Below are 27,767 nucleotides of genomic sequence, written 5' to 3'. Positions count from 1 at the left end.
ATCTCGAGCCCGAGATGTTGTTCATCTTTGGCAACTCCTCTTTAGAGTGCCTATAGAGTGTTTACGTTCTCTCGTCTCTGCATCTCTTCTGGGTGCGTCAGCTCTGTTCTTCATGATGTCACCAATCTTATCTTTTACTCAGTTTTCACGCCTCTTCCGGGATTTCATTCAAATGGCCATCATATTGTCGTGAATGCATATGTGGTTAACTCAATGAGAATCTTACTTCTGTGATGGTATTGGGATTCTCACTGGCATTGCACGTGTCTCACACTCTGGCTCCCAAAATATAGGCAACATGGGAGAGGAGCTTTGGGTGGGGGTACTTAGCTCCACCTCTACACTTTGCTAACTTCTTTTGAACCAGTTTCGCTTCCACTGCTTATGCTCAGAGTGCTGTTTTCTTCTCCTTTTCTTTCAACCGTTTACAGTAGTGAAAAATAATAGACTGAATTCTGCCCAACCCTTAGCCTCAATCCCCATTATCTTATTGAGTGCCATCTGTACCTCTTTCGGGAGAACTCTTTTAACCACAAAATAGAAAAATAGAATCTCTTGATCCCATGAATCCCCTCTTTCCGCCCACTACATCTCTTGTATGTATAATATGCATTGAGTTGGATCCTCATCGTCACGCGTTGTTTGTTGCATAATCGACTGAATATCAGGCATATCACACGCCCACCGTAACACTGCCCATACTGGGGGCCTAATGTCATTAAAATGCACTCTGTCATGACTGTCATCCCCCAACTTCGCACCTGGATACCCTGTTTTAACCCATATCTTGTCATCCTGAACTCTCAGTATCAACACAAACAAGCTTTTCAGATCCCGTATAGCCAGCGTAGTCCCAGCTTTGTGCTTTTCAAATGTGTATATTCGCTTACCCACCCCAGTTGTGAGTTATTGGAGAGTCTTTATAAGATCTTTTTGGGTGCTCAAGGGTCACACTGTGCTCTCCCTCGTCCTTTGTGTCCTTACAGTCTTCCCAACTTTCTTCTTTCTTTATGGGAGGAAAGGTCTTCAAAGGCCCCCCTCCCCTCCATTCTTACCAACATGCGGACTGTGACTCGTCCAGCAGCCACCCATGCACCTGTGGCCAGGGATGCGGGATGGCTGCGCGTCAACCCATATGGCTGCAACACCCAGCCAGCAGGATAATACCAAACTCCATTTCTGTGCCACACTTAGACTCCATTTTGTACATGCCAACTCCGGCCTCATGAACACGAGCGGCCCACAGAGCTGCAGCTCTCCCCTCCTGATCGCGCACAGCGAGCCAGTCACTTCCCTCACCCTCCTCCCCTCCGCGTCCCTGCAGTGGGCCTGTTGTCACGGGAGACTAGGTGCAAACAAGCTACATGACAAACATTGTATCTTTCACCTTCCACAGTCCATCATTGACCTGCAAATGACCGGGTCGAAAGTGGGGTTGAGAAAAATAAGTTATCTCCATAAACTTGTCACGTCCCCTTGCAGACCCTACATTTATGACATATGCTGTGGATAACCCCCAACCCGATTTCCCGTTTGAAGTACCAGATACGTATGCCAAGCCTGTGTGCCACTCTGTTTCACCTATGCAGCTAATCCTTCTGGAGAGGTTATAAATCCATCTGTGTTGTCCATTTCTGTTGTCGTATGCCAAGATATTTATTGTATATAATGAAATAGGGTGACCCTTACCCATCTCCGACTGCACACAAGTCTATGAAGTGTAAGTTTAGACTTTTCACCATCGGTCAAGAATTATTCTTTGTTACAAACTACTCAATGCAACGTATAACATCAGTATTATACAGCCACAGTAGTTAATCCCATAGGAAGAGCACTTTTTGGGCGGCTAATAACTTCGCTCCCCCTGGACGAATCCTCAAAAAACTTTGCAAAAAAAAGTATATGGCCCACTCTCAATTTTATGCACATTTAGTGAGGTTTGGTCCATAGACATAATGGGAAAAAAACTTTGAGCACGCCTACATCTCAAACCGCAGGACAGATTTCCACCAAATGTGCGGCAAGAGAGGTGGCTTAGTCCCGAAAGCGTGCTTTTGTTAATTTCGTGTAAATTCATCCAGTAGTTTTTTTTTTAAATGGCCAAAATGCAAGGCAATCAAAATTGAGATATCTATGTGTGCTCTGCGGACACAATTGGCTAATCGGCTTGTGTCATGTCCGCGGACATGCAACGTGTTCTCTGATTGGCTGGGATGAGGCATGAGGTGCGTCACATTGTTTTGATGCATCCGCCATCTTGGATTGCCGACAGCACGGCGGCGAACAAAGGCAAAATGCAATTGTGGGGAGTGTGTTGGTGTGCAGAAGTGCTTGGGGAGTAAGAGATGGGTAAAATACTATATTTCATTAGGTGGCAGGTGCCCCTGATGTGTTTGCCATGTCTGCGGTCTTCGCGGCTGTCCGCGGACATAATAAATGCACTACTGGCTATTTTACTTCAGTATGATGTTGGTTTTGGGTTGTTAGTAGAGGATTGATTGTAATTCATATCCCCTATAAGCAGCCCACATACCACAGTCAAAATGTTTGGTAATATAGGTGTGTTATGCTGTGGTGGTTGTGGCCAGGGCCTAGAGTCTTGGGTGCATGGCCGCAGCATAACGCACCCATAGAATTAAACACCCATCAAATATCCACAACCCAAATGTGTGTACTGTTTCATTTGTAGAGTGTGTATGTGAAGTTTTGGCTAGGTTATGCAGTTAAGATTGTAGAGTTTGTAACAATGAGTGCAGTGTTTCTGAGTTTATTTATTGTATACTTAGTGGTTGAGTTTTTTGTGGTTGTATGTAGTTTTTTCATGACATGGGTAACTGGACCAGACATACTTTTTCGAAATCTGTGATAAAAGAAATGATCATATGTTAGAGCAGGTTGTTCATAATGAGATATTGCATTGCATAATAGACATTTCTGTATTTTTTTTACCCTCATATTTAGTACTTTACAAGTACTATAGCTCAAACCAGTGTACTGTGCAAATTTGCTCAGTTTCTGTGTTCGTTTTCTAAATCATTGGGTATGTGGGGAAAAAAATCCATGCTGGATTAAAAAAAGAAACTTCTATGTTGTGGTATAATATATTACTTTCATTGGCCCTCATTACGACCCTGGCGGTAAGGGGTTTACGCTAGCGTTAGCTGCGCCGACCCCTTACCGCCAATTCCGAGTTCCCAGAGCGCCATGGTCATTTTTCCGCCCGCTTTTTGCGGGCGTAAAAATCCATGGCGCTATGGGACCTTGGTGTTAATTACGCCACCGTAATTTGAACACATACACCATTGATGTGCCTCACACATGACTGGATTCACATGCGGCAGGGTCATGTCCCTGCACATACACATCCATACATGGGCCTTTCAAGACATATGTCCAAGCTGCACACACCTGGCACACCTCAACATGCACTGCGTCCAAGCAGTACACATGGACACTTACTGCTCGACTCTGGACGGGTCTGCCTCTCAAGGACCTGGAGGTGAAGCGCTGGGTGTATACATTCCAGGATCCTCATCTGGTCGTCGGTAAGGCAGACCCGGCACCCCTCTGCATCCGCTGCCTCCAAGAGGCGCCGGGCCTTCCTGAGGGTCCTGGACCTGAATCCTCCCAGCGCTTCGGATGTGTCGTATGTCGCGGGCTGCCACCCCCTCCACGTTGATGGCAGCATCAATGTCCTTCCAGATCCTCTTCCGTCCATCATTGTCAGAGGGTGGTCTTCCGAAGAGGGCATCATAATGCACCAGGACTTGCTCCACCAGGATACCAACTTCTGCGGCACTGAAGCTGGTAGCCCTCTGTCTCTCTGGCTGGGGGTTGCCAGTGGTCTCTGATGGTGTTTGCCCCGACATGGCAACCCCCGAGGCAGGTGTGGGTTGGCAACTGGGTCCTGGTGCTGGGCTGTGGAGCGATGGAACTTCAGTCGGAAGTCTACTGTTCCAGCAGGGGTGGTCACAGCAACTGGACCCCTGCAGATGGCTGACGTGCATGCACCAAATAGCAGGGCACGTGGCCAGCAGGCAGGCAGGCAGCAGCAGACGGCTGGTGGGAGTCAGCTTCTGGGGGGCACTAATTTGGCCTTCTGGGCAGGAGTGTGGTCTTCCGTGTGTTTTCGCGTGGCCAGCTTGATACGGAGTGATTTGGCACGTGAAAAAACAGCACGTCAGCATGTAATTCGAGGAAAGGCCCTTAGCGCGTAAGCGCTTCTGTGACGTAAAACGCGCGGGCGTTCCCCTCATCATGGGTGCATAGTGATTCAGCACGTGAAAAGACAGCACGTCCGCGTGTTAATGCGTGTAATTCGAGGAAAAGGCCTAAGCGTGTAAGTGACGTGACATGCAAGGGTGTTTTCCTCAGCATGGGTTAAAGGTGAGCGGGGCCAGCAGTTTGCTGTACGTGTCTTTCGTGGAGACTGACGTGTGTTGCTACTTCTGGTTGTTTCGTGCGCCATCACAACTTCACAGCGAATCAAGGACGTATTTCTTCTTTTGGCGGGGGTATTGGCTATGTGTGTTTTTCATTATCATGCTAGTCAGACAGTGAGTCGCGCATGCTATTTTTCCCACTGCCGGTGCCCCTGTGTATCGCGTACCCGTTTTCAAGGTCATAGTAGCCTGCGTGTCCCACGCGTATATGTTTTTTGTGTCCCTGGGTGCCACTGCGTACTGCGGCAGGTTAATTCTACACACGTGGGCTACCGGGGGTTGCGTGCACAGTTTTACTGCGTGACCCGTCACTTTATCAACGGGGTCACATACAGCCTTGCAGGTTCAGAGGGGTGATGTTAACATCTTGTATCCCATCCCTTTTACCCCAATTGCCCCGGACAATTGTGGTGTATACCTCCCATTGGCACTACTACATCTGTGCCGGCACTACTCCATCTGTGCCATGGTTAGGAGGCCACGAAAGGTGAGGGGCGCCGCAGCTGGGCATCCTCCATGTGGTGGGCGTGGTCAGGGACATGGCCAGGATGACCAGGGAGTAGGGGGACTCCAGGGTGGCCGCAGAGGGGTAGAGGCAGGGGTGTGCCACTTCGGCACGATGGTGTGCCACGTGTTGGTGCAGTCATGCCACCACCCCCTGTGGTTACGGGAGATGCATCGCTTGCATCTGGCACTGGCACCCATGTGACCCGGCAGTCTGTTTCATTGACTGCCACGGGCCCAAGGGTAGTGGTAGCTGCAGGTGCAGCTGTGGACACCACCACCCAGGCTCAGGGTCCGCCAGCGCATGCTGCTTTGGCATCTGAAGAGTCCCCGGATGATTTCTGCCCCCCTGGCCCCTAATTTCACCATGGCACTGGTGTGATCATGTTGGAGTACTGCACTGGCCTGTTCAACGCTCCTGTGTACATGCACACTTCCCCCTGCCAACCTGCCAGACACATACAGTGGTGTACATCATTTGTCCTTGATGCAGGGTTTCTCACTCGGACTGTGTAGATGGCAGATGCTGCGCAGGGACATGAGTATCCATTCATGCTCCATGTGCATTCAATGCATGCCCCTATGTGTCCTTGCCCAGATGATCATTGTAGTGCGTGTCCAGGATGACATACATTTAATGGCATTTGATCATCCATTCTATGCCCGCTCTGGCTCAGTCCTGCATCACACACATATTTAGGGTGTCACAGTCTGTGTGGGGCACAGGCCTCCCCCTGTTTCAGGCCCCCTGACTCTGTTCAACTGGTGTAGTGGCTTCTGCACACATGGGTGTACTAATGAGGGTTCCTCATTTGTCCTGCTTACTGCCCCATTCTCATCTGCTGTGTTGTCAGTTGACTCAGATGATACAATTGACGCTAGTCAACACTGTCTGCCAATACTCAGGTCTGTGGTCACCCTTTCCCTGCCATGCAATGCCTCCCTGCATTTGCACTTAGGGGGAGGGGGGTTTGCCTGTAGCCATGCAACCTATTGCATGCACATTGCATGTGATGCCCGAACTTGCCCTTACACTGCCTTCAAGTTTATTGATTGACATCATAATGTACTTGTTCATGTAGATAATGGGTAACGTACACATGTTCTGCACTGCATCAACCCACTTCTGAGCCGTGTTATACCGTTCTACATGCCTACTCACTACGGCAATGTGAAAGTGACCTGGCATGTATGGTCAGATTTGCATCCCTTCTCTGTCATGAATGCCATGGGCTCAGGTGCATCCTGTGACACATGTACTCAGTATTGGAACTCCCTAGTGGGTGTTTAGCAAATTCGATTGGTCAATCTGTGGCCTATACCAACTGGTATAGGGCGCAGATTGAATAAAGCCTGCCAATCGGGTTGTAATGACTGTGGAGCTGCCTTCATGTGTGTATGTGTAGACTTTCACATGCATCAAAGCAAGCAGCGTTGTAGCTGCTTCCTTTGCTGTATTGGATGCTGTTCATGTTCACAATACAGTTGTATGGGGAAAGGGGTGTTTTTGAACACTTTCACATGTACATATGCAAGCAGCTTCAAGGTTGTTTAGTGCAACATTGCGGCTACTCACTTATGTGTGTGTGAAAGTGTTCATTTACACATGTGTTTTCTGCAGCTTTTTTGTTGACTGACTAATATGTTGTTGATGGACGTTAATGCTGGTGAGATTTCAGCATTGCGCCGTCATGTTGAACTGGCATAATCGTGAAGGTGCACTATTGTGCAGTATGTTTACGCCCAGGCCCACTTAGCTAATATGGTGGGGCCTGGCCGTGAAGAATTTACACACGGAATAATGGAAAGGGCACATTCATAGCACAATGTGCTCAATCAGACCCTGAGGGGTGTTCTCGAGGCTTCATGGCCTGCAGCTCAGACCGTACAGGGCATTATGGTCCCTCATGCCTGGTTGCAGGCACTTGCTTTGCTCAGGACATTCACTATATCTACATGGCCCATGACACCCAGTACGGGCCGAGCTGCAGATGGATGAAGCTATATTGGTGATGATGGTTTAGTGATGCATGTGTACATGCATATAACGTGTGTCATTGTGTGTTTGGATTCACTTGCAGCTGTCGTCAATTTGCAGTTCAAACATGCTTATGGTATGTGCCATCTCTTTGTTGCCATCTGTCCTTTCTGCCTGTGACATGTGCCTGACCGAGGTGGTGTCTGATGGAAGTTTTATACTACATTTTCTACTTGTGTAGGCTTTGCTAATTAGACACATCCATTTCTGCTTTTGGGGTGTGTTTGTATATCAATGCAACTGGATGCATGCCAGGTTCTCATTTGTGTGTGACATGTCTGCTTCATGTGTTGGCTGTCGATGTGATGTCTATGAGTGTGTGGGTTATGTGCTTCTGACACGTGTACTCATGTTTGTTTTTTCCACTTTTCAGATGATAACGCAATGGAGCCGGAGGATGGTGATATCAGGCCAGACACATGGTTGGGGCACAAGCGGGGGTTGTGGGGAGATAGACCATGAGAACCCACTTGTGCTCCAGACCATCGTGTCTAGGGCTGGCAATGAGTCTAGCCCAGATGATCTCTCTGACGACAATGTCGAGTTGGATGCGCATCATGTCCATTCGTCAACGGCGAGTGATTCTGATGTGGACGATCCTCTGTCCGCGACACCTGCACTGAGGGGCCAGACGGTGGTGGGACCTCTGCCTGTGGTGGATCGATCACACTCCACACCAGTTGCTGATGTGCCTGGGGAGGTATATAGTCCTTCAGCCGCGGGTGGTGCCAACCCAACAAGGACCACAGCTCCTTGGGCCCCACGGGTGTCAAGCCCAGCAATGCGGTGGCCGTGCGCCACCAGGGTATACTGAGTGGGAGAAAGCCATGGTTGCCAATTCCAAACACCAGGGGGCATCAATTGATAATATCGCTCAGAGCATGGAATGTGTGGCCCAAATCGCGCTCCCCCCTGCTAGGCAGGTGGATCTCCAGCAGCAGGTGGCACAGTCCACGGCCCACACGCTCAGGCTGGGCATGGCGGCCTCAGACAGGGCACGCTGGGGTGAAATGTTGTCTCTGTGTCAAGCAATTGCTGCTCATGTAGAGGCACACAGGGAGGCCCTGAGGGATGACCATCAATCCCTCCAATCTACTCTGGGTGTGCTCTTGATGTCCCAGAGGCAGCGGACAGAGGAGAGGTTGGACGACTTATCTCCCACACAGGTCGGGCCGTGCAGGCGTTCAGCCCATGGAGGTTTTTTTTGTGATCTCAACATCATCGCATGTGGGTGTTGAGGTGCACCCTGTACCTCCCCCCTCCTGGGTGCCTCCCCACCAGGTCGTATGTGGCCATTTATGATTTTTATGGTTAGTTTAATTAGTTAATATAGTTTAAAATTGCTTGTCTATTGTGCCTTCATGTGACGGTGTGGTGCTTTGTGGCTTTTGAAAGCATCCACTGTCTGTTCCAGCTAGGCCCTTCTAGCTTGTCTCCTGTATGTGTTTGCAGCTTGGGGTCCTGACTTACATATGCCACTCCTGCTTCCCCTATCCATGGGCTCGCAAGAATGGTTTGGTGTTACAACCATTTACACAAGGGCATTGGACATTCTTCATATCCGTGGCCTGTCTGCTGCTGTACTACTTGTGTTAACACCCCTAGTGGGGATTATGTATGTTTTCTCCACGGCATGTCTGCAATCAATTTTGGTGAGTACATAATTGATATGTCCATTTATTGATGTTGATGTATGTTCTTTTCTTGCCTGCATATGTGCTTGATGCACTTCATGCTGTAGACAGTAGCCTGCACCCTTTGGCTGTCAAAGTAACACTGATGGTGGGAGGAGGTCGGATGTAGGTCTCAGACATGGCCCAGTGACAACCAGCATGAAAGCTTGTATGCCCTTTCTGCAGGAAAATGAGACTCCAGGCTACCTTTCCAGCAGACACGGGGTCAAGAACTACAGAAACCTGGCCACGTTGGGTGGTGCACACATGCGCATACGTGCACAAGCAGAAGCACAGGGCTTGTGCTCAGATGTCCAACAGAAGCAGACGTGTTTCCAGGAGCTCCAAGCAAGGTGAGCAGCACGAGGGTCCACACTGCATCCGACCTTCCTTCAGGCCCCTCGCACATGCATGCTAAGGAGCGCCAGAGCTGGGGAGCTTGCCCAGGCATTGGGGAAGAAGCGCACAGTACAGCTAAGCAGCGTTGAGGAACAAATAGCCAAGTAGCTTTACAAGTTGTCAGGGGCACACGCATGGGGCGTCGGCCATATCCATCCTCAAGTCCCCCCTGCTCCATAGAAGCTGAGTTATTAGCACAGTAGCGTTCCTGGCCAGAAACTAATACAGCGCACGGGGGCACCCAGCGATGCACAGACTTGAGTGTAGTGCATATCATTTGCATATGCAAATGGCCACGTACGCTACCTATTGAAATCCGCGGCTGGCAGAACACGACTTGTACTGAAGTCTGAAGTCGCACCTCACCACACACGTCTAGCAGCTCACCCAAGGACCATTCTATCATGTGTGATTCTTAACACATTCGTCTTCCATTTACCGCAAGGCCACGTGCGGCTCCCTTACCACATTGACAGTGTATGAAACATCACAGAGGCAAGCAAAAGTATACGAACAAAGCAGCAGGTTAGAGTGTTTGTTTGGGGAGAAGACACTAAGTTTGAGGCATGAATGGTGTTGTGTGTCTGGTGAAAACAAACACAGAATAGTAACTCACGCTCTCTTAGCAGCATTGAATGGCTCCTGTTACCGGACCTGAGAGTGCGCAGGCAGGAGGCCATCACTCACCCCAGAGATAAGTCTCTGTTTGGCTTGCATTTGACCCATTTTGTACAATGTGCATGAAGAACATGGTTTCTCTGATTCAGTGTGTGTTATTGTCAATAGTTTTATTTTGTCTTTTGCCTACTTTCCCTTGCCCATCCACCTCCCTTCGCCTGACCCTCTTTCCGGTTATCCTGAATACCAATGCCTATCCAAACAATGGATCCCTGACCCTCTTTCTCTGCCGGCCTGTGTAAGTTTTACCTTGCAGGCGCCCAGACCGCAGAGCGGGTGGTTGGTTCGTGCCACTCCTGCGCCTGGAGACCGGAGCTGTGACACTACCCATCAGTTGTTTCATCCTCATTGATTATTGTGTACTGAAAATGCTACCCGTCCTGTTAAACCATTGTTGAACTGTGCTACCTTGGTTGTTATATCATTCTGCTTTGACATGTGCTTGGCCGTTTTTAACGACTTCAAGTCATCTACTGGAGACTCTTCCAGGGTTCTTTGGTGGCTATAGGCTGTTTCCCTGGTTTGATGGTGGCCTCTGAGGGGGCTGGACCCTATTTACACGCAAGGTAAAACATGGAAACCAAGGGGTAGGGGGATCCTGAACCCAAGTAGACTAGAAGGAAGAAGGCAACGGACCCCAGACACAGTTCTTCAGAAGGTTATGGTAATGTGTCAATGAGGGAGGGCCTTTTGTAGTTGGACAGTACGCTTGGGCTCCATTTTTTGGGCACTCTCTGACATTGTCATTGTGGGGTACTATGTACATGATGTGTTCTGCTGGTCAATGGCTGTTCCTGTGTTGTGTTTACTTTGGCAATTTTCACATGTGATGTGTACAGGACATTGAGGGTCACTTGATTTCACATGCATGTATTGAGTGCATGTCCCTAATGACACACACACTTAAACAATGCTCCACCACACATACAACCACCCTTCTGTGCCCACACGTGCACACAGATTGCCTTCTCTGGCATGCTGTGTCCCTGCAGCGCATGATCACTTACCATTTGGGGATGGTGTACATGCGTCAATACGTTATTTTTGCTGCTTGTCCTTTTTATGTGATGCTCAAGGTGTATCCCCAGCACAATGGCTGCGTGCTGTGCAGTGTTTTGCAGGAGACACACACAGCACACGGGTTAGGGATTAGCGGATTTGGCTTGGCCAATGTGCATGAGAACAGGCATTCAGTCTTTTGTTGATGGTATCACTGGTGGCATGCATTTGTGTATGACTTTGTATCTGTGGGAGGTTGTTGGTCAGTCATTTCATCTGATTCCATGTCAGGTGTGATTGTCTCAGGCCTCTTTCCATTTATCACATGTCACTTTGTATCTAATTGGTCATGTTTTGGGCTTTTGCTGTTGCATGCCATGTCATGGTGTGGCAGACAAGGTTGATGTGGGTTGGGAGGGTTTGGGTGACATACCAGTGATTGTCATGGTCTGTTTTGCAGGGGGGTGTGATACACACCTTGCATGTGTTCCTTTTGGTCACATAGGATTGGTTATGTTTAAGTAGCTAGGCTGCACACAATTCCGTGGCAACATTCTCAGAGTGGTAAGGTTGTGACAGTTGACTGTCTCTTTATCATCATTGATTGTCACCTGTTATTTGCCAGGCCTGTGTGCACTCCACAGGGGTGGGAGTTTAGGTGAAAAATGTGGCCACAAGCTGGGTCCGGGCTGCCTCGCCATGTGACATTTCCCCTCCCATGGGCAGCGCGTGTGCCTGTGGTTGGGCATGTGGAGGCACCACCATGTCCACCGGTACGTCCCACCGTGTTGCAACATTGTGCAGGACACATGCTGCCACAATGATCCTGCACACTACTGGGGGTGCATATAGTAGCTGGCCGCCAGAGCGGTCAAGGGAGCGAAAGCGTGACTTGAGCACTCCGAATGTGCGCTCCACTATGCCCCTGGTTGCAATATGGGCAGCGTTGTATCTTACCTGGGGTGGTGTGGTGGGGTTCCGTATTGGCGTCATCATTTGGTTGCTCAGAGAGTAGGTACTGTCCCCTAGGGAGGTTAGGATGGTTGTCATTAGTTGGGTTTGGGTATTTGTCTGTGTGTGACATGCATGCATGTGCACAGACATTTGTACTCACCAATGAGCCATGTGTCACCATGCTTCCCAGCTTCCAGGTGGCGGTTCAGGGCAGACATTCTGTAAATGAAACTGTCATGGGTAGGCCCAGGATAGTTTGCATAGACAGAGGCGATGATTCCATGGGCATCGCATACAACCTGTACGTTGATGGAATGCCAGTGCTTGCGGTTTCAATAGATGTGCTCAGTGGCCCTAGGTGGACATAGGGCCACATCGGTGCAATCTATGGCACCAAGCACTTTGGGGAAGTGTGCCACCCTGTAAAAATCCTGGACAACGGCCTGCATTTCTGCAGGTGTTCTGGGCATGTATATGCGCCTGCAGACTGAGGGGCGTGCAGTCATGATTGCCAACACCTGGTGTAGGCAGTGTGACTGCGTGGCCTATGAGACACCCCGACTATGGCAGTTGTCTGCTGAAATGACCCACTGGCCAAAAAATGCAGGACATTGAGCACCTTCTCCAAGGGGCTCAATGCTTGGGAGCACAGGGTGGGTGACATAAGGTCATCTTCCCAATTTCCCAATCCCTGACCAGGTCGAGGATGATACGAGGTGGAAACCTATACCTGCCACAGACCTGGTCATCAGGCATCCCAGAAAGGCTGGTCTGGGGCAAAAAGTGCAGGGCCTGGCTATTCACCTCCTCCTGTGGTGTCCCACCATCAGTGCTGCGACAAATGGGGCATTCATTGTAGCTTTATATACGTGTTTGTTGTTTGCGCGCACTTTTATACTGCGCGTGGGGACGCTTCTGCCTGCCTTTGTGTGGCGGACGTGTTGACGCCTGTGCGAGTCTTTTGGCGTTCGCGGTTTTCCCATATATGATTCCATGAATATGTGTTGTCCGTCTGTGTGTGGGCGTTCTGTGTATTTCCCTGCAGTACTTCCCCAGTTACACCTTCTTTTTCACGCTTTGTTCCCCATTCCGCGTGTTCCGCCCCGTGTTCCGCCACCTTTTTGGTGTGTGCGCTGACATTGTGCGCTTACGCTGTGTGTATCACGCACATCGTTCTGGATGTTGCAGTGACGTGTGCGCCTATGTGCGCCACGCACGGATTTGGTGCACATCCCGGGGAAAACGCGCGCAGGGCCTTCCATGTATTATACGCGTGCGCTTGCTTTTTCATCCTTGCGCCAGCTTGCGCCAAGATTTTCGGCGCACATTTGTTCCATGAATCGGCCCCTCTAAGTGTTGTCAGGATTGTTGGTTGCATTTCTATGAAGGACTAGCATTTGAAAACACAATTGGTCTGTACTGTGTAAGTAAATGTTCTCAATAATTGGTGGCAATTGGAATAGAATATGTATTGCTACATTTGCGTAGCAATTTATAGCAGTTATATTTGAAAATTTGAATGGACCTGACAGTTCTGTGTCAAACTCATTTGTTCGGAGTGTGTGTTGCTTCTTTGAAGAAGTAGTTGAGTTACTTTGACCAGTAGATACTTCTTTGGTTGTGGTACTTGATGAAGTATTAGTTTCTTTTTTTTTTCTTTGGAGGAATTGTAGTGATATCCTGTATCATTTCAGTTTGAAGTAGTTTTCCTTTTGCAACATTTTGTTTTTTGTGGAACAGGATAGGTTTGTAGATGGGGTGTGGAGTGAACACAGCCTATTCTATTCTAGAATGCAAGGAATATCTGCATTTACTTTACTTGCATCAAAGTTGATTAGAAATAGCCTGTCAAGTGTAAGTAAGCGTGATAGTGCTACATAGTGCATGGCTTCTTTAAAGACTGTGCTACCAATATCTATTAATGCTTTATCTAGGGTAAAACCTTGTGATTTGTGAATGGCAACTGCGTATGCTAGAGTTAGTGCTAGAGTTCTCTGCGTACATACATGTCTTTGAAAAGAAGGAAGCGGGCTGTTCAGCGTCCTATGCTTTTAACTTCTGATAGTGTGTCAAAGAGAATATTGACAAATTGAATGTTGTTGTCACGTGGGTATGTTTGAAAATCAACAACTGTACCAAGTGCTCCATTAACTAGTCCTTGCTCCACTTCACGGTTACGTTTAAGCCTTACTCTACAGTTTAAAGATAATTTTAATATTTTCTCCAAACCAGCTGTGTTGGGGATAGAGTTTTCTAGGATATTTAGTCTTTTTGTGGCTTGTTGACACATTGGTAGTGTCATACCATGTACGTCCAGTTTATCTGTGGAGCAAATTTCAATTGGTGGTTGCATTTCTTTTTTCCACATTGTTTCATTGAATTTTGAACAGCTTGCAAGAGTTGGCATCAAGGACAAACAATTGACATTTTTGTGTGCTAAGTGTTCCATGACATCAGTAGCACATGGTTTATGGCCATAGAGTGCATGGATGTGCCTGGTTTTTGCTTGTGCTTCTTGAGATAGTACACCAACTCTAATATTTTTAAAATGTTGGCGTATGTGAGGTCTGCAGACTGGCGCATGTTTTCTGTTAATTATCTGTATTGGAAATGTTGCAAAAGGTTGACATTTCCTATACTGCCAAGAGTTTTACAGCACAGTTTGTGCCCTAAGGTTTTAAAAATAGGTTCAGCTTTCACTGGTGTCAATTGAAGAAGATCTACAAAAACAATAATGTGTTTTCCTCCAAATAGCTGTTCGTAGTCTGTTTTGAGGACCTCTTGTAATCTGAGGTGAATCAAAGCCAACATTAGGTTGGAAACCATGCTCACCTCATCTATTAGCAGCATTTTCATTTGTTTGAAAACTCTGTATAGTTCCACTGCAGCTTCTGTGGAAAGTTTGTAATAGTCTAATTTGTTTTGGTGTTCTACTGGAAGGAGTAGTAATCAGTGTAAAGTGACACCACCTATGTTGTAGGCAGCTAAACCTGTGGGGGCAGTTACAACAGCTGACAATTTGTTGTTTGTCAGTTGTTGAAGGAACTTTCTGCTGATTTTGATTAAGAATGTTTTGCCTGACCAGTTTCACCACTCACGTATAGCAATACAGGTTTGTAGTCTTGGCAGGTACAGTTTTTATTTTCATGTTCCACACAATGTTCAATTTGTTTTGTTATTTCTTGGAAAATACTACACTGGTCATTGTTCATTTGTAATTTTAGTACAGCGAAGTCTTCTGTAGCTTGTTCATACTGACACATGGTATTTTTCTACTTCTATCATGGCCAATTCTGCCTCATTTGCTATGAGTGGCTGTCCAAGTGGTTCTTGGCTTCCTGTTACAGAAGGTTGACTACTGTCGGGAGTGTCCACTTGTAGTTGGGCCTGGAGTTCTTCTTCGTGTTGCTTTTCATTGTGCAACATTGTTTGGTACTGTGTAAAGTTTACATCTGTTATAGTGCTTTCATTTGCTTTGAAAGCGTCTTCATAGGAGTCATATGTATCCAGTAACTCTTCTTCTTTTCTCCATGGTTTTAAAAGTTGCAGCAGGTACATGTAATACATGTAATACAGTCTATGTTGAGGAGTTTTTAATGACAATTTGATATGATTAATTAAGCTGCGTTTGGTAAGTTTCACTAAGCTGCCTTCACAATTTTATTTATTTAATTTTACATTTTTAAAGCGCTTACACAGCCCAAGGGCATCGATGTGCTGGTACAGGAATTGTTTGTTTTTTAGTTGCGTAATTATTTTCTCTTAGATGCATATTTATAATGCGGTTAAACACCCAGAGGTTTCTAAGCACGACCCCGGGGATCAAATCTGTGTTGCTTCGTGTCATTTTGCTTTTAAAGCACGTACGTTGCCGCTGAGCTATGTTCCCGGGATGTATTGTATTCCTAGAAGAGGTGTACATGTACTGTGTAGAAAATATTCATACCTGTAGTCTGTGTTCAAGCATGTGGATGTGCATGAATCTCCAAGTAGAAATCTTGGGAGTCCTACCTTTGCAGTCACAGCCAAATTGTACTGAGAGTGATCGATAGTACATCTAAAGTGCTGATCTGTGATGACAGAGTTAGATGTAGAGTTCTTGGATGTGATTGGTGGATGATTGTGTGAATGCTGAACAGTAGCCAATGAGGAAGTGGTGCAGAGAGTGCAGTGGAAAGGGTAGAAGGACTGCCCCAGTGTTACATACGCGCTCTGCGGACAGCGTGGTTGTTCGCAGACAGGACATGCCACATTCGGGGTTTCCGAGCATGAAGTGGGAGTGTATTTTGAGGATTAGCCAATCAGGTGTAGAGGAACTGCTTCGTATTGACAGGGGCTGTGTGTAGTAAAGATGGTGGAGGTGCAGAAAGTTGGTGGTTGGAGATATGTTTGTGAATGGTTTGGAGCAGTATGCTAAATCTAGGAATGTGGCTAACCATTTTGACACAAAAGGAGTGGATCTGGTGTGGAGCACTGTGCCTGATTTGAATTTGCAGGCAATTCTAGTAGTTTGTCAGGATATGGCTAGGTTTCATAGTCCACATGTAGCTGTCCTACACTGTGGTACTGTGCTTTTGGGCTATGTCAGTGCCCCTACTTTTTTTGCAAGATCTGCAAAACTTGGTGCAGGCAATCATGAAAGTCCTTCCAAATGCCAAGGTTATTTTTTCTGCTTTGTTACCTAGAGCAGTATGGGACAATAGTTGTGTTTTTTGTCCTCAGTAAAATATTGCTAGGTGTGCAATCAACCTAGATATGTTTGCTTTCATGCTTAGACCTGGTGTGCTCTTTTGTAATAATGAGAACTGATTCTGGGAATGTTGTTTATTTTAAAGAAGATGGCATTTCTTCATCTTTTATGGGAAATGCCATGCTGTTTTGGAACGTAAGGATTGCTTTGGAGAAGCTAATTTAAAGAATTTTGGAGGAACATAAGAAAAAAAAAGAAAAAAAGGTGTTTCTGAAGCATCTGCTAAAAGAAACCCCAAAAAAGGCTCTTTTCAGAGACAACCTCAAAGGGAAAATGGGGCACACTATTTAAATGTTCATTCCCCACGCTCAGATTTTTCGATTTGTCCATGGACAGCGCGGTTGTCAGTGGACAGCGCATGTTACATGTGGGATTTTGGGGTTGAGAGGCATGAAAATGAGACTGAGCTGAGCAAAGTATTGGTAAATAAGGTTTACTTGCTGTGTTGTGTAAGGAGAGAGTTTGTCAGTAGGTCTTTTTCCTGAGAGAAGAGCAGAAAGCTATGGCTGTGTGTTTCAGAAAGCAGATTGTTTGGATTTTGGGAGATTCGTGGATAGATTGGTTGGAGGTGCATGCAGATCGCTGTGGAGTGGCTGCACATCTTGGATTCTCTCATGTGGAAGTGCACTGGCGTGGAGTGCGTGGAATGAAGTGGGAGGATTTGGTACCTCTCTGTGCTACTTTGGTGACACAGCGTCATCCAGACATTATTATTATTCATTGTGGAGGGAACAATTTAAGACATGTGTCTGGAATCTCTTTGCAATTTGCAATGAAAGAAGGACTTCTGAAGGTCATGGACATGTATCCAAACGCCAGAGTAATTTTTTCCCGTATTGCGCAGAGACAAATGTGGCTGCGTTCTTTTTCATTTGGTCCACAAATGGAGAAAGCAAGGAACAATGTTGAAAAGGCTGTTTGTGGCTTTTTGAGAGATGTTGGTGTGTCCTCTTTTCAGAATGAAAACATTATGTTTTGTAGCACAGACATTTTTCACCGAGATGGAGTACATCTTACTTATGCCGGCAACCAGATTTTTCTGCGAAATATACAAAATGCATTGCAAACTTTTTTTGGAATTACAGCAATCCATTTTGCAGTAGGTGTTGACCATTTGAAGTTTTTGAAACACAAACCCCCCCCACAAAAAGGCTCTTTTCAGAGCCACCACTTCCTCTCAGAGAAAAGTGCAAGGGCTGTGAAAGGACACCACTGCACAGATTTTAGAAGTCCGTGGAATGGGAATGGGCTCATAAAGTTCCAAAAAGTATGCAGATCGGCAGGGACATTGTCTGGGACATGTGCAATGGTGAACTTTTCCTGTAAAATACCATGGATTGCTGAAAAACACACTTTTTAAATGTTCGGGGGCCCGGACAGTGTCCGCAAATAAGGACACATGCTCAGCGTGGGTGTGGTCACATGATGACGTCACGGACACGTTCGCAACTGGGACAGCTGTCCGGAGGACACCAAATGCGTAGTGACGGTTGTGCGCATGCGTGCGGGTGTTCTACAGACAGTGTTCGAGTCCTCGAACTAATTAAAAGTGTGACACACATGCGGCGGACAGTTGCAGAGAGGCACGATTTTGGTAGGACCCAAGTGTGCGATGCGCATGTGTTCTACGAACAATGTTGAAGTCCCTGAATAAAATTAATGTGCATCAAATCTTTGCGGACAGGCGGACAGGATATGTGTTCTACGGATATATTAATTCTGGTTGCGGACATTACGAACAGCACGGGTGTTATTAGGAAACCCCCATTGTGGGTGATTGCGGACACCATCATTTGGGTTAATTGTGGACAAGCGGACATATTGTGTGTTCTGAGGACATCGCCATTTCAATTACTAACCATAAGAATAGGTATATTGTCCTTAGGGCACCCCCATTTTGGTTAATTGCAGACATGTGGACATCTTGTGTGTTCTAAGGACACCTCCATTTTAATTACGGACAGTACGAATAGGTATAGTGTCCTCAGGACACCACCATGTTGGTCAATTGGGGACACCCGGACAGCCGTGCTGTCCGCAGACACCCTGACTGCCTTTAAAAAAAAAAGACACAGGCATATATTAAGAACACACTTAAAATGTTATTATTGTTTAACAGTTGAAAAATTAGGAAAGAGAGGGGGAAGCAGAAACTGAACAAATACAGGGGAACTAAGGGTTTGGACATGATGTATGGGAGGGGAGGAAGGGATGGAAGTCTCATCGTACCATTTTCCTTGGTGGGGAGGGTTTGGGTATCGTTGGCTGGGACATGGAGAGGGGGAACAGGTACATGTGGGACAGTGGTATTTAATGTTTTCTTTAATGTGGTCCACAACACACTCTTTTAGTTGATTGAAGTGTTGCATTAACAAATAAATTTGGAGTTTCATTTGTTTCAGAGGATCTTCTAATATCTCTTTTGGTATATTATTTTTATTGGTTGTCTGGTCTGTTAAAAAAAATGTGTTAAGTACACATACAGTAATGGTTACTAATTGGCTTATATAGAGAAATGTTGTGTCTAACATTATTATCACTGTCTTCACTCATTTCCTCTCGTGGGAAATTTTCTTCCAGCCATTCCAAAGTACTGGACACTTCTGTGTTAAAAAAAAATAGTTTTAGTGTACATAATACAGAAAATGAATAAGTATATGAAATAAATGTGTGCTTACTACTTTCTTACAAACATTTGCTGTACTGCTGTGTAAGTATGCTCTTGCTTCTTGCTGTGCAGTTTCTGTGAGGTAATTCAGTTGGAGGCATATTTATTTTGTTTTGGTATATTCCATTATATTGGAAATGCTGCTTGGATGCTTGGTGTCTTACATATACAGTTATTCATTATTAAATGTAATGTATTTATGTGGTGCTTTTTGAACATGTTTGGTGTTTTATTGTATTGTCCGCGGACATCAAAATTACTAGCAGGACAGGGGGTTTAGTATTTTCTATGTTATATAAATGTAAGGTAAGGGAGTCTTAGTAAACATTTATCACATTTCCATTATTTATATTTATATTCAGTGAGAAAATATTTGTTAAAGGGACATTATGGTTAAGTTGCGCTACTAAAAACCTATGAAATTCAGTGAAAAAACTTTGTTAAAGGGACGTTATGGTTAAGTTCCGCTACTAGAAACCTATGAATCCAGTGAAAAAACTTTGTTAAAGGGACGTTATGGTTAAGTTGCACTACCAAAAACCTATGAAATTCACTAAAAAAAAAACTTTGTTAAAGGAAGGTTATGATTCGAAGTAAAAACGAAACCCCAAGAAATTCGTCAGTTATGGTAAGCTAAGCAACCATAACCCACTCCACCACCGTACACTGCTAAGACTAAAACCAAGGACCTCAAAGATGACATCACAAATGTCATTGATGACATCACTGATGACATCACATGTGCGTTTACTTTTCATGAAATGTCTGTACAAAAGATTCTTATAGTAATGTTGATAAAAAAAAGTGTGAAGGATTATTGGAATAAATATCATGAGGTACGTAGTGCATTAAGTAATGTATTGATACCAATACCATTGTATTATCAGGTTCTTTTCAGTATACTAAGCTACTAATGTAGAAACATAGGCATTATGTGCAACATACATGATGGATGTGCAATAATATTAATCTTACCATGTTGAATAGTAAAATGATAAATGCTTTTTATTACAGGTTTGTCTTCTGTGCAACATTTAATAACTAGCTAATAAAACCCACTTACTACATAATTGCATTATTCGAAACAAAACACAAATAGACAACAGCACATACAAATATGAGCATATACAGAGAAAATGAAGTAAACAACAGTATTACCAGCCAATCTTCATACCCCAACTGATTAACTTTATACACAGAAATGATCCCTCTGCTTCAAAGCTACTACTTTGCTATGTATAACTATTATATAATGTGACTGGACCCTAAGGATAGTAGTGTGCATACAATGTATACACATATGAGCATATCTAGGAAAGTAAAGTGATAAAAAAAGGCAGACTATAAGAAAGTATTGATAAACTTACTGATTATCTTTACACACACAAAGCATTGCTGATTTCCAAATCTGTGTTTTCCCCTATGTATATGTTTCATATGCTGTGAGTGAACCCCAAGTGAATTACTGTAAGAACATATTTGAAGTATAACTCTACAAATATAGTACTTCAATATGAATTATGAGTATATGAATTTTTAGTTCCTGACTGTTACTGGCCTAGATATGTCAGTAAAGGAGTAAAGAGGGAGACAGACATGTGATGTCATCAGTGATCTCATCAATGACATTTGTGATGTCTTCTTTGATGTCCTGGGTGTGGGTCTTAGCAGTGCACAGTGGTGGCGCTAGTTATGGTTGCTTAGCTGACCATAATTGGTGAATTTCATTGATGTAGCCCCAAAGCTATACTTCGAACCATAACATCCCTTTAACAAAGTTTTTTTTTACTTAATATATATATATATTTAATGATTTCCTAATATTATGTATGATCCCCAGTATTTAATGATTTCCTAATATTATGTATGATCCCCAACATATCCAATCAGTATCAAAATACTTATGTTATGTTAAGATGTGTGGCATTTATATATGTAGTGTCTTATGTATCATTTGCATAACCTCAGAGCACGGAACCATGCACCCCATAGTGTAAACAAAACTTTGCACACCATCTAATGTACCTGTACACACAATGATCTATTACTATCTCGTTTGTATGACTCATGTGTAGTCCCCTTAAAGGGCACGAAATATGGCTCAGCAAGCTACAGTGACTTCTCTCCCCTCTCCTGCAGTGCCACATGCTTAGACCCCACCTCCTGCCCCCCTCAGGCTGAGCTGATGTGTAAAATCCAAGTTTCACTGATGATGTGATGATACGATTGTAACCCCTCACCCTCCTGCTGAGCCTGATTCAAGTGTCCACCCTCCCAAGACCCCAGGCTCAGATTAAAGAAATATGGGCAACAACTCTCTCTTCCAACCGCCTTTTGATGTACCGGCTATGTGCCCTCCGACCGAGTAGTATCGCTGCTTACCCCAACCCGACTTACCATAATGGTCATATATTTAATTTTGTACTAACATACTATAAAGGTGTCCCCAACTAGATCTAACGAAGTAGAGTGATAGAGGTACCCCTGAAATGTGCCCCCTGATAAGCTACTTGAACCCTTGAAGCAGTTCATTTATTGTATAGTATCTTTAGGATGACGAAACACAAACACCCAGAGTTATGTGCTATTCTTCTTGTGATGTTAGAATAACGACTTGGAGGATTTACAGGGCACTATAAATTATAGTTAACATTGAATGAGTATGTGTGGCCACAAGGGCAAATGTTAGTGCAGCCGAGATGTATCAACCCAACAATCGTCTGACACATCGCTCCACCCCGACGAGTCCAGCCGAATTACAAGCATCACTGTGACACCACGTGGAGCCTCGCCAATCCTGAAACTTCAACCCTACACATCCTATATGGTCCACCCCTCAGTGCCCAATCTCACCAATTCATGTAACCCTTAGTTCCCACGTCATAGGTGATGGGGTTTTGTAAAAAAACGTAGATGTTTTCTGATGTTTGGCAGAGCGCTCTCAGAGTTTGCAGAGTTCTCTGCTTGCCCTATTTTGGTTTGGATAAACTTTTACCTTTTGAGTTCACCCACACTTGGTCTTGGTCTCATTCCCTCCTGGGGTGTGTCCTTTACTGACTCTCACTGGGGAGTTCTAAATGCATTATTGGGGGACGCTCACTTTCAAGTGGTGACCCTGGGACGTGATTTGTCCCTTCATTCCTTTTGGCAAGAGACGTCCCCGGCCACAGCGGAGACCCACAGTGCACCCCTCAAGAGAGCTGCCCGCCTACACCAACTGGTACACTTAGACGTGTGCACACAGTAGGGCGGGTACGGGTCCCGCTTTGCAAAACCCACAGTACTGCTCGCCGGAGCCGGGTGCGGCCATTGGGTGCGAGGTCAGACCAGGTCCGGAGGGTCTCGGATCAAGACGGACACGTGAGTATCAAGTGCGAGCGACATTAAAAGGAAGTGGGTGTAGGATATAGGAGCAGCATACGGGGTCAGATGGAGTAGAGGGGAGTTGAAAGAGGACTACGGGTAATAAAGAGAAGGGGCTCTTGTGGGTTTAATAGATATTCTCTTATTTTTTTTGTTTTTCTGCATATGGCCATTAGGATGAGTTAAAGTGATTACAAGGTGACAGAGGAGTTCGGGAACCTAGTTCCGCGAGGAGGTAGAAGGCGGCTCTGCATAGTGCTATCTCGACTAGTGCTGGGAATAAGTGGAAAATAAATGGAATTAGTGGGAGTATCACATAAGGGGAAGACTCGGAATACGAATTAGAAATGCTTTATTCTTTTCTTTTCTGATCAACAGGAAAATATATGGGTAACTGAGGGGGAAAGGGCGTAAGGTATTGGGATAAGGGGGAATTCTTATCAGCATGGTATTGAGAGTAGGCAGGGAGGGTATATGTTACATGTTGTATGTGACCTGTCCAGTGGTCAATGTTACGTATTGGACTTTTCCTGTCTTTTGTGTTTACTGCATTTTGGTAATAACTAAGAGAACTGCATTATTGTTTTACAAATATTGTTCATCGCAAGTGTGACATTTTGGAGAACGATTGAATATTGTTGTGTAAAAGTGGTATACAAAAACGACACAGAATATTGGAGTAGTGAGAACTGTGCTTATATAACACCCACTAGGAAAGGGAACAGAAGGGGTCAGAGGGGTCAGGATGGGCGCAGAAACACCATTGGCCCATATCTGTCAAAGCCTGCCAGGTTATGCAGAGAGAATTACCAAATACCATGATCAATGGATCACGTAGTTGAATGGGGAAGGCCTACCCCAGGCATGGCTAAAAGGGCGATTGTTCGATAAGAATGGCCTAGACATGGTAGCCACATGCCTGTATATGAAATACAAGGCATAAATTAGTTTTCAAGAATTGATTAGCAGATTTTGCTAATTCAAATTTATTTGAATAGCAAATGAACTTATTTGATTAGCAATTTTGTACTAATATTAATGTCATCAGAATTAGTTGTACCCCAAGATATAGAATTTGCAAGAATGCAGAAATGATTTCTATGCACCTCTGAAGTTTAACATCAGTGCAATGTCTGTAAAATGTAAAGGTTTGCTGCATGAATGGCCAAACAAATAAAGCTCTAAAAAAAAATGTAAGTTCAAGGATGTGTGGCTGGGTCATGCCGTCAGTGTTGCAGCACAGTGCTGTGTCCTTCATATTGTTAACAAGACATCAATTAAAGACTCAATAGTGTGTGCATGTGCAAGTGCAATTTTTATTTTATGATATCAAGTTACATATATAACCCTAGTTTCTTCCTGTGGTACTACTGGTCCAACCATAATCTACATGTAACTGTGTGGGTGAAAGCAGGGGCACACATTTTTTGTTGGGTGTATTTGCCTTTTTTAAAGGGAGTACAAGGGGCTGATACACCCCTTATCTGTAGGGCTGAGTCCACTGACATTGCCTATGGAGAAAATTCAAATTTCTGTTCTTGCCAGCACTTGGTAGGTCAAATGATTTGCCCAGGATCACATGCTTTGGTTAAGCAGTGAAGCCAGAATTGCCAGCAATTTAACTTACCTGCCACAAACCTCCAAGCTCTAATTATTACACATTTGTTTTGGGTTAAACAAGAGCCACAATGGTCTAGTTTATTTGCAAAGTACACCCAAAGCAACCTCCTTGGAGTACTTGCACCACCCAAACCAAACACTACACATCTCAGAATGCAAAACCATGTTTGATCTCATGGATGAACTCCGCTTTAAAAAGCTAGCCTTGAGTCACTTTCTGTGCAAATGCGGTGTTTAAGGTATCTAATTTACACATTGTGGGACTCTTGACAGCTTTAATGCTAAATGGTCTCCCGTTATTTTTAGAATAAAAAGTTGGGCTAGACTTTGCTTACCTCTCATGCCCGTTGTTATCAAGTCACAGTGGGAAGGTCCTCTCTGCCTAATCTTCCTCTACACTGCAGACCAATTCCTACAAGATAAGCAAAAAGCAACTGATTACTTACCCACAACAATGCACACTCACTCTGGGGGTGCCTCGAGAATCGACATGGCCCCTCAGTACCCGCTATGGTGTGAACATTATATTTCTCCCACCCGAACAAATGCCAGCGCAGCCACTTGCTAACACCTAGCCCATCAATCGGGGACAGAGTTGGGGCCTTTCGCCTTTACAAACAAGAGGCCTCGAGCCTCTGGGGGCAGGGGGTCCAGCAACTGCCCCCATGTTTCCAGTCCGCAAAGCACAGCAAAAAAGTCACAATTTTTGTTCTTTTAATATGCACTTTGCAGTGCTCACATTAAGGTTATGGCCAGTGTAAAGCTTCCTACTGGCTCTGGCTGCCTGTCTCGTGATCAATTAGGCAGCTAACCTCCATACACCACTGCAGGCTGCTCGGACTGGCCTATAGGGCAATAGGCTCACGGCTTAACCAAAAACGCAAAATGCTTGTGTGGGCTCATTTCTTGGGTCATAGTGGGCCACCTTTTCTGCCAATGTGGGCCGGTTTGATAAGTTACTGGACTAAATTTTATGACTAATTATTTTGACCAGTGTTGCTGAATATTCTTGTACAATTTGCATCACATTTGATCAAAAACGTCCCCCTTGGGTTATTCAAACAGCATCACAGGAATTCATTCCCATTGGTTTGCAACTTTGGAGCACTTTTCATTGGTGCCCGAGACAACTGTATGCCTCAGTCCGACCCTGCCACACTGTTTCCACCATCAGCAGTGGGGGGTCCGGGGAGCACACATCTTCACCCAGGACTGATGCTGCTTGCTGTGGGTGCTGGGTGTAGAGTGGCACACTTACCAACCCTACAGATTTAGGCAGTGGGCTACTGCTTTTTAAGCAGTCCTACCAGACTACAGATTTCAGTGACAGATTCTACTGCTTTTTACAGTGGCAAGTAATTAATGTGACTCTAAGGCAAGCTCCAGGATAAAGCAAGCAACACATTGGTCTGTCTGTACAGTGGACTGGTAGGTGATTACTTTGATTTGGCTCAGACCAATCCACTGATCTCACCTGACAGCTACCTGACTCTGTCTTGCACTCTTGCCGGGACAACCCTTAGGTAACCACCAGTGAAGTCAAGTGGCAGAGTGTAACACCATCACACAGCATCTGCATCTCAGACCAAGGGGGGTATCAGTCACCATGTCATTCAGTGTTCAACTTGCAATAAATATGTAACTGCCTGGGCTGCTGCTACAGAGCAGTGGCAAACGTCGCCTACCAGCTCTGTGTAATTTATACCTTCTGTAAAGTTAGGTCATTGAATTTGGTGCTGAGATACCATTCAGAATTATAAATTTTTAACATTTGAACATCTTTCCATATTGTGCTGTTTGATGGGTTGTGTATTAGGCAAAGGTTACACCAACATACTAAGGCTCACTTGTGGCACAGACTTCTTGTTTCATTCTTGACTGCTTTATCCATTTCATAACAGCACAGCGTGTAAAGCTCACTAATGTGCAAAGTCATCTCTCAGCACCAAGTCCTCCAATATTGGCGAGCCCTTCACCTATGCCTGTGCAAGTGTCACTAAATCTCAGTCTCCGCCAGCAGGAGACTTGGGCTGGAGAAAACATGATCATGTCTGACCAGTGGCCTTAAATGGAAGCTATAGAGCAAGGGTCTGCAACCTTTGGCTCTCAAGATGTTTTGGACTGCAACACTCATCGATCTTAACTTGCATTATCAATGCTGAGTGATCATTGGAGTTGTAGTCCGAAACATGTGGATAGCCCCAGGTTGCAGACCCCTGCTATAGAGGTTGGGTGTTAAAGAGTGGATTACAGCGGGTGCTGGGTGTTAGAGAGTGGCTGCCAGCCACTGTCTAACACCCAGCACCCACTGTAATAACGCAGCCTGCTGCTCGTAGAAGGCCTCTTCTACGAGCAGCAGGCTGCATTATTACATCGGGTGCTGGGTGTTAGACAGTGGCTGGCAATGATATTTCTCCCGCCCGATCGGGTGGGAGGAATATTATTCTCAGCCACTTGCTAACACCCAGCACCCGCCGTAATAACGCAGCCTGCTCCTCGTAGAAGGCCTCTTCTATGAGCAGTAGGCTGCATTATTACGTCGGGTGCTGGGTGTTAGACAGTGGCTGGCAATAATATTTCTCCCGCCCGTTTGGGTGGAGGAAATATTATTGCCAGCCACTGTCTAACACCCAGCACCCACTGTAATAATGCAGCCTGCTGCTCATAGAAGGCATCTTCTACGAGCAGCAGGCTGCATTATTACGTCGGATGCTGGGTGCTAGACAGTGGCTGGCAATAATATTTCTCCTGCCCGTTCGGGTGGGAGAAATATTATTCTCAGCCACTTGCTAACACCCAGCACCCGCCGTAATAATGCAGCCTGCTGCTCGTAGAAGGCCTCTTCTACAAGCAGCAGGCTGTGTTACTACGGTGGGTGCTGGTTGTTAGCAAGTGGCTGAGAATTATATTTCTCCCGCTCAAATGGGCAGGAGAAATATTATTATCAGCAACTTACACCCAGGCCCAGCAGCACCGAAAAGATTTGCCTCAAAAGGGCCCGGCTCCCCCACTCAAACCTCCCCTAGCACCTCTCCACCTTACCTCTTCGTCGGAAGCCAGAGTGTGAGAGGAGGGCAGAGATCCTCCTCTCACGACGTAATGATGCCGCATCCGGGCTGGGCTAATAACATTGATACAATGTTTTTAGCCCAGCCAAGGTCTTCTGCCTCGCCTGCAGTGCACGCTGTGCACAGAGGCAGACTTAACGCACCATTTTTTTTATTATCCAATCTTTTTTTTATTAGCTGTAGCTGTGGAAATCATCTCGCAGTTAGTGTGACATGATTGTGTAAATACACAGCAAAACAGCAGTATCGTATCGCAAATTGCGATGCAATACCACTTATTTTATGCCTTGGGTAATGTAAAAGCAAACAGTACCACAATAGAAGGGAGATACTAGATTTGTGGAGACTTTTTGAAGAAGTCCCGCCAATAAAGGGAAAGGAGCCCGTAAAGGAACAGAACTCATCTCCCCTTGCAACAAGTAGTAGTGGGAAAGAGGGAGAAGAGAAGGAAAGTCCAATAGAGGTTGTGCCACTATATCCCCTCTTATCAAAACCAGTGCCGGCCGAAGGGTACAGTGATCCCGTGTATGTGTCAAAACCCACGCCCCGACAACACATCAACCCACAGCACCTCCCCCATACGAGTGTCCGAGATCGGGCGGACAGGTGAG

The sequence above is a fragment of the Ambystoma mexicanum genome, chromosome 1p (genome assembly GCF_040938575.1).
Source record: "Ambystoma mexicanum isolate Mex_15411 chromosome 1p, UKY_AmexF1_1, whole genome shotgun sequence".
Taxonomy (NCBI): Eukaryota; Metazoa; Chordata; class Amphibia; order Caudata; family Ambystomatidae; genus Ambystoma; species Ambystoma mexicanum.
The sequence above is the reverse complement of the archived record's forward strand: the minus strand, read 5'-3'. Positions refer to the sequence as shown.